Raw genomic sequence first — 8,255 nt, forward strand, 5'->3', positions numbered from 1 at the left:
CAGGGAACATAAACATTTGCTGAACAATGAGCCTGGAGGTTCGATTGTGGGAAGCATTTGACTCATACGGCATAGAAGAGCTAATGAAAGTAAACTAATGCTGTGATTTTAGGAGTTAAAAAGGGAAATATCTGATCACAGAAGATGTGTTAGGTCTTACTGCTTGCCGGCGGCCTGCTTGGCCTGTTGCTGGTCCCACTAGCTGCCGATCCTGGCGGACTGATAACTTTAAGAAACAAAAGAAATAAAGAAAATAAAAACAAACTGAAGGCAGATCGATGTCTCGGCACTTCACGTGTGTAGTTTCAAGCGAAACAAAAGGCCAGTTTCGCTGGTCGACTCTGAGGGGGCTGCCCGGTGAGGCACCCCGCACACGTGCCAAAGTGTCCAGCGAGCAGAGCAGAGTGGAAGAGGGCCAACAGCGAATAGAAGAGAGTGAAGCGAGGTCGCGTGTCGCTCTTTTGTTTCCTGGGGCGTGGTTCCACAGGGGGCGTCTCAGGTTTCCCAAGGGACTGCCTTTCTAAACTTAATGTTTAAAAGAAAACTATTTGCACGTATTATAATCAAATATTTTCCACAATCGAACCTCAACGGTCAAACGGTTGTACTGTTCTAGGCATTTGGTAACAGGAAACAATTGTCACATTATTGGTCAGGATATTTATACATTTAACGGCATTTCCAACGAGGGCATGTAATACTTATTTCGTCCACTTGGGGGAGCTCAGGTTACATGAGGAAAGCTTGGATTACATTAGATGAAGGAGTGTCTTGCTGAAAATAAAAACACTGCACAAGTGTTTCTTTTCAGCACTAATATCAACAACGGATAGCAACAACAGTTAACATAACTACTCAAATAGAGGCAAACGTAATCAGGTAACTAAAGATTTAATTAAACTTAATTAAATGCTTTGAGTCTTTGGAGACTGCAGTCTTTGGCCATTCAAAGTTCGGCTGTCCTGGATTGTGTCACACCTAGGTGAGACAAGGAGGATCCCTTTGATGTGGTAATAAAACAAAGAATAAGGTCAGTTGCCACGGAAACATGTGGGGGGGGGGGAATGCTAATGGCTGGCTTGTGTCCCTTTGTCAGTTTAACAGTCAGGCCCCGTGTTATCAGCTTCGGAATTAAAAAGGTGCCAGTTTTATGGTCAGGGATAGCACTTAGAGAAAGCAACTTTGACCCCTCCCCTTCTTCTCTGGGGAGGAGAAAGGAATTTAGAGTAGCTTCAAATTTATTCAATATAAAATGCACAAACACTACAACACCGAGACCATTTTACACCCCCTCATCATCACACCTGGATTATTGCAACAGCCTTTTCACCTGTTTAACACAAAAACCTATTGATCGACTCCAGACTGTCCAGAACTCAGCTGCCAGGCTTGGCAAAGAAATATGACCACATTACTCCTATTTTAACTTCATTGGCTCCCAGTGTGTTTTAGAATTGACTTAAAAATTCTATTGATCACTTTTAAACTCATCATGGCCTCTCGCCTTGTTATATTTCTGAACTTTTAGTCCCATACACACCAGCACGTACCTTGAGATCCTCGGGCAGAGGTCTGTTGTCTGTTCCAGAGTCTCGACTGAAAACTAAAGTGGACAGAGCGTTTGCTGTCAGGGCCCCGAGGCTCTGGAACAGCCTACCTGAGGAAATCAGGTCAGCTGAGTCAGTGAACTCTTTTAAGTCCCTGCTTAAAACATACTTTTATAGGAGAGCCTTTCCCGATCTTATTTCACTTTATTTTATCCCTTTTATTTTATTCTATTTAACTAATTTTATATTTATCTTAAACGTGTATTGTAGTCTTTTCAATGTTTTCTTGCTTTTATCTTGTATTGTTTTTGTATTATTGTCTTTACACTTGTTAAAGCACTTTGTAACTTGTTTTTGAAAAGTGCCCTACAAATAAATTATTATTATTTTAATTGTACTATACTAAGTGTATATTAAATGTTTTTTGGAACAACTTAAAGTATGTTAAGTGTCATTTTAGAAATACTTAAAGTCAACTTTAAGATAATTGCAATATATTGTAATATACTTGTTGTGTTAAAATGGACCTATTTTAAGTACCTTTACTGTAATTTAAATATACTTTCTTAAATTTAACTTAAAATACCCTTTTGTGCTATACTTGAAGAACAGTTTAAATATATTCTAAATGTGTTCCCTGAACATTTTTATTAGCATTTCAGCATATTAGTAATTTATTACTAGTATACTCCAAGAGCCACTATTAAGATCTTGGGAAGCTGCTTTATGAAACCATTCAGTATGAGAATAATTAATTATTAATGCATTAAAAATATCTTGCAAAATGCCCTTTTAGCATAATAATAAAAACCAGTAAAAAAAAGTATTTTACAACACACAGACAACTAAAAAACTTTAATTTTGTGTACATTACAAAAATTCCTGTGCATTAAAAGGTACAACAGCATGTATCACATCTTGACCAAAATACCTTCAAATAAAAATAAAATCAGTAAAATGATGACATACGATCAGTATTACTGAAAAGTACACTATACACATCCCATCATTAATGTTACCCATGGTGGTCCCTCATACGGTTCGGACTCTGGGCACGGCTCAGATGACCTCACGGCAAGCCATCCCACTTCTAACACCATATGCGGCCAAAGGTGAGAGCAGTCACCCTACCCAGATTCAAACACAGGTCTACAGGGAACCAAACATGCAACTTTGACAGCAAGGCCAAAGAGCCAGGCTCGTTGGTATGGCAGTCCGAGCGCTTACTCAACTGTAGTGAAGGTACTCCGTCACAAGCTTACAGTACAAATGGTGGAACCAAACTGAAACTGAAAAATGTCACAATCCTTATCCTTGGAGTGGAGGGTCGGTATCTTTGAGTAGGACTTGTTGCATTTTCTGTGACTGCAGACACTATAGGATTTGGAAACTGCTTTATCACACAGCATCTGTGGAAGGGAAAAGGAAATATTTTGTCTATATCAAAGCAATATTACCTCTAATTAATTAATAACCATTGTCAGATTTTTTATTTTGTTTAAAGTTGCTGAAACACAATATGACATCATGTCTAACTGTTCTGATGCTAACTGTTTAGGTTCAGGTGCAGTGTTTCCCACAGAATGACAGTGTAAATGTGGCGGGGGAGGGGGAGACTTTAGCAGGTGATATGCTGAATTTCGCTTGCCTGCCGAGAATTGCATGCACTTCCAAATACTGCTTTTAAACGCTATAATTTTCTTTGTGGGGTAAATGATTCGAAATATTTCATTAACGTTTAGAGTAGTTTAGGGCTGTTGATATTTTATTAGCTACAGTTAGTAGAAGCAGCATTCCTTGAGATTTAGCAATAAATATGTGGTGATAACCGCAATTGATCAATGACACACAGCAAAGTGTCTAAAAAGGTCCTATACAGGTGGATGCAGAATTTGGCAGGACAGATGATGTTGGCTAATTTACCTGCCGAGATATGCGTCCACCTCTTTTCTCAGCATAAAAGGGCGTTACCACACGCGAGGTGCATGTAATTCTCCGCAGGCAGGCAGAATTCGTCACAACACCAGGTGCTGCAAAACATCACCATGATGTCACATCACTATGACATAACATTACCTCGCGGGAGCAAGGCAGTGGCAGGCGCCGAGTCTGACGGCACTGTTTTCATACCCCTCCCCTGCAGTCGCCTGCATCTCACATTAGACTAGCCAATCAAATAAGCTAAAGTCAGCCGCAGTCATCTCGAATGCACCTATAGACTACCAGTTATGAATAGCGTGCTATCTTCGACAGCTGTAGGCCCATTCTAAAGTTAACATAGCTATCCTTATTGGCTAGGCTCCTTACATGCTCGCTAATAACTTTTTTAAAGTGTGCAGGGGTGTTCATGATACCAACCATTCAATTCACAGATGGGTTGTGTACATGCAGGAGAGAGAGAGGGAGCGACCGAGTGAGGGATGTGAATATGTGCTGTGCAGCACTGCAATTAAAATGGGTCTCCAAGTTTGCCTGGGCAGCTCCGGCAGCTCCGCCCCAGTAAAGCCTATGTGTGGGAAACACTGAGGTGAAATGGTTTTCCACAAGGGACCTGTCCCAGTAAATGCACAGTTCTTCCATTACAACATAATCAAAAACATTACATAAACAATACGGTACATTCAGCCAAGGAGCTGTATATGATAAAATGTTACAACAAATAACAAACATACAGACTTGCTTAACAACTGTTCTGTCTACATGTCATTTCACATTAACACAGCAGTCAATTTGTGAAGTACAAAAGTAGCCAATTACTTAATGTATAACAATATTTTAAATAAAATTATTTTTTCACAATAATATTTGTTTATTTAGTCTGACCCTGTTGACATGTATTGAGAGCAAGAACAGTGATGGTGTGCAGGAGCCAGACACACCTATGAGCACATTGAGCTTGTGAGGGTCCAGCTGGTCCTGGAGCCATCTGAGTGAGGCAACGATCCCAGGAAGCTCTAAAACAAAAGAAATGCAGTTGCAAATGAGATAATATTCAGTTAGGCCAGTACTTCCACCTAATTTAGTTCTTCATTTGCATCTCATTATAAACACTAATTCTATTCTTATAGCAAATCTTTATTATTATTCTTTATTTAATTTTTTTTATTTGAGCTAAGGCAGGAAATTCCAACTCTGGGTTTAGCATTAAGTTGGTTAAAGTTGGCAAAGGGTAGGTACAACTTTTAAAAGCTGAATACAGGATCTATGACCATACAAATGGACATAAAGTTGAGCAGTATTTTACATAACATCACAAGCTATTATATCGTGTGGTCAGGCATTGCAGTACATAAAAACATTATTTCAAGCGCGTCAAAAACAATTCTCACATACCCGTGTACCCTTTAACACTGCTGTTATAACTGAGTTATTGGTCACTGTAATGATTACCCCTCCATGGTTGCAGTAAGAAATCTCTAAAAAACAGTGTACCTTTAGAAGATATCCACTTTTGAATAGTCTAACACAGATGCTTAGCTGATGATTCATAGTAGCTTCAGTAAACTTTAGAATGAATTTATACAAAAATGACTGTGGTGTTGTCTTTACAGACTATATGGGCAGGAATAATGATTACAGTGACCAGTAACTTACTGTAAACACGGACATGTGAGTATTAAGGTAGACTATAAAAATGTGAACTTATTCTTTACACACACATGCACAGGCCTGCCTTGTTATAATCTCATGCATAAAATTCCAGCAACAGGTTACTGAGATTTTTGATTGTTCCCGAAATTTTAGTAACATTAAAAACTGCCGTACAGCAAAAAGCAATACATTACTGTAACATTAACTGCGTTTCTTTTGTAACGCGTTACTCCCAACACTGTTTAAGGCAGAAGAAAGTTGCTGTCTCGATTATGAAGCTATTCAAATGCTAACTAACGTTAGCTAACGTTAACAAATATATTAATTCATGTGCTAGCATTAGCTTATGCACACCAGAACTATCCACCAAGTGAAATATTTCCAAACCCAGAGTGAGCTCAACTTTAGTTAACTTACACAATTGTGTTGTCTTGCTAACAATAATAAACTTACCAAGAAAGATGATTTTTGCTGGCAGTATCTGTGTCTGTCCTCTCCTGCTTGTACTTGCCAGGCACACCTCTTTAGCTCTTTTCACATTTAATTTCTGCAGGGAGCTGACTGGATATTCTTCTCTTCTGTGTTCTTTTCTTATTATGTCTGTGGTGTCCACCTTCCAAGTCTGAGTCGGTAAAGTAAACAAAGGAAACCTAAGAAACAAAAGGATTTCTTGCCAGAAATAGCTTCCCTCTCTCAACGCCACGTTCACACGTTAACTTTCGTGAAGCGAACTTTTACGTTGTGTGATGGGTCGTCGATTTGAAAACCTTGATTCTGATTGGTCCAACTGAATGCACTGCGCTAGCAGGCTGGGCGGGAGGACACACTTTCCCCTGTGTACACATGTGTTTACTGTTTACAAACAGATACAAGTATAACTGCATTATGATTTAAAGTATGCTTATTTCTATATGTGGTTGTTTGTTAAGTTAACAACAAGTGCTGCTTCCTTCTAGGCTAGGTTACCCTTATGAAAGAGGTCTCTGATCTCAACTAGCTATTTACCTGAAAAAAAGAAAAAGAAAGAAATGAAAAAAAGTAATATGCTTTTGAAAATATATTTTAATGTTAAATAAAATATGTTTTAAAAATCATACTTCTGGAAATCAGGCTGAAACATGTGGCAATTACATAAATAATTACAATATTTTGCAGTAGCCTACACAATGAAGCATGTTTGGCATAAATATATTTTAACCCACTAAAAGTGTAATTGTTTAACAATGTACTTCCACAAAGTACACCTAAATAGTATTTACTAAGAGTTAAATTAATATATTTTTAATAAATAGACTAAAATGTTGTAAAAATATACTTTTATTTAAGCATATTTATTAAAAGTTTAATTAAGTATATATTTATTACCAATTTATTCAAAGTATACTTTTGAGAAGTATGTTAAAGCTCAGGAGAATATATCTTTAATATACTTGTATATCATGTTAGAAGTACGAATGTATATAGCATGCTATGTGAATTTCAAGTATATTTTCAGTGCCTTTAAGAGCACTTCTTTTTCACCTGGGGAAACCCAAGGATAAGGACAAGGAGGGGGAAGAAATCCTACCAGTGGCTAGAAAAGGTTGGACTAAAGAACAACACAGAAGCACTAATCATGGCGGCACAAGAACAGGCACTCAGGTACAAGATAGAGAGGCTGGGGTCTTCCACACCAGCCAGGACCCCAGGTGCAGACTGTGCAAGGATGCCCCTGAGACAGCACATAACAGCAGGGTGTAAGATGCAGGCCGTACATGGAACGCTATAACGAGGTAGCTGGAACATCTGCCAGAAGTATGGGCTGGAAGGTCTAAGGTCAAAATGGGACACACCTACTAAGGTAGTTGAGAATGAACAAGCCTAGATCCTGTGGGACTTCAAGATCCAGACCGACAAACTGGTGGTGGCTAACCAACTGGACATTGTGCTGATCGACAAACTGCAAAAGAAAGCAGCAGTGATAGATGTGGCAATCCCAAGCGACAACAACATCAAGAAGAAGGAACGCAAGATCTCGAAAAATACCAAGGGCTGAAAAGATGTGGAAAGTGAAAGCAACAGTGGTGCCAGTGGTAATTGGAGCACTGGGGGCTGGGACCCCCAAACTGGGAGAGTGGCTACAGCAATTCCAGGTAAAACATCAGAGGTCTCTGTCCAGAAGAGTGCAGTCCTAGGAACAGCTAAGATACTGCGCAGAACCCTCAAACTCCAGGAGCTGAGGGTGAGAGAGGGATGGAGATATATATATATATATATATATATATATATATGTGTGTGTGTGTGTATATAACAAAATTATAAACGCAACACTTTTGTTTTTGCCCCCATTCATCATGAGCTGAACTCAAAGATCTAAGACTTTCTCTATTTACACAAAGGCCTCTTTCTCTCAAATATTGTTCACAAATCTGTCAAAATCTCTTAGTGAGCACTTCTCCTTTGCCGAGATAATCTATCCACTTCATCTGTGGCATATCAAGATGCTGATCAGACAGCCAGGGTATTGCCTTAGGCAGGCCACAATAAAAGGCCACTGGAAAATGTGCATGTCGCAAGTTTTGAGGGAGCGTGCAATTGGCATGCTGACTGCAGGAATGTCCACCAGAGCTATTGCCCATGAATTGAATGTTCATTTCTCTACATAAGTGATCTCCACAGGCATTTCAGAGAATTTGGCAGTAGACAGAGGAAAACAAAATCATCCTCACTGCTTGAAGACTCCATTTTGTACTGTTTCACGTGACAAATTAATTAACACACATTTAACAATTATACACAATTTTTAAAATGAGGGTTGCGAAAGGACCTTTAATCCTGATCAAATGGTAAAATAATGATAGAAAGATTTTAACTAGGTGCTTGGAGCATGAAACGCTGTTAGCATAATTTAAGATGAAATCCCACAATCTAACAAATTATTTCATTACATAACCTATTCAAATGTGCTAATTCAGTTAGTGTCTTCTCTACTGCTATACTTGTCCTACTGTTATATTTTGCATTGATATTATCGTACTCTGTTGCACTAGTTGATAGTATAATATCAGAACATTTATGTATGTATGGTCAAATGATCAACAAAGAATGCAAACCCTGGTTTGTGTAAGGGAAAACGTG

At 38.7% G+C, this 8,255-nt stretch overlaps 1 long non-coding RNA gene across 1 annotated transcript; it reads right to left on the bottom strand.

Moving 5' to 3' along the window:
• Positions 1-2,387: 2,387 nt before the first annotated feature.
• Positions 2,388-4,243, bottom strand: LOC119884080. The gene is made up of 2 exons (XR_005440923.1): positions 3,906-4,243; positions 2,388-2,956 (listed from the first exon to the last, which is right to left on the bottom strand). It is a non-coding gene; the product is annotated as an uncharacterized LOC119884080 (long non-coding RNA).
• Positions 4,244-8,255: the final 4,012 nt, after the last annotated feature.

Source organism: Micropterus salmoides, unplaced genomic scaffold, assembly GCF_014851395.1.
Source record: "Micropterus salmoides isolate LMB-PRFRI ecotype aquatic unplaced genomic scaffold, ASM1485139v1 Ms_hic_scaffold_3153, whole genome shotgun sequence".
Lineage (NCBI taxonomy): Eukaryota > Metazoa > Chordata > Actinopteri > Centrarchiformes > Centrarchidae > Micropterus > Micropterus salmoides.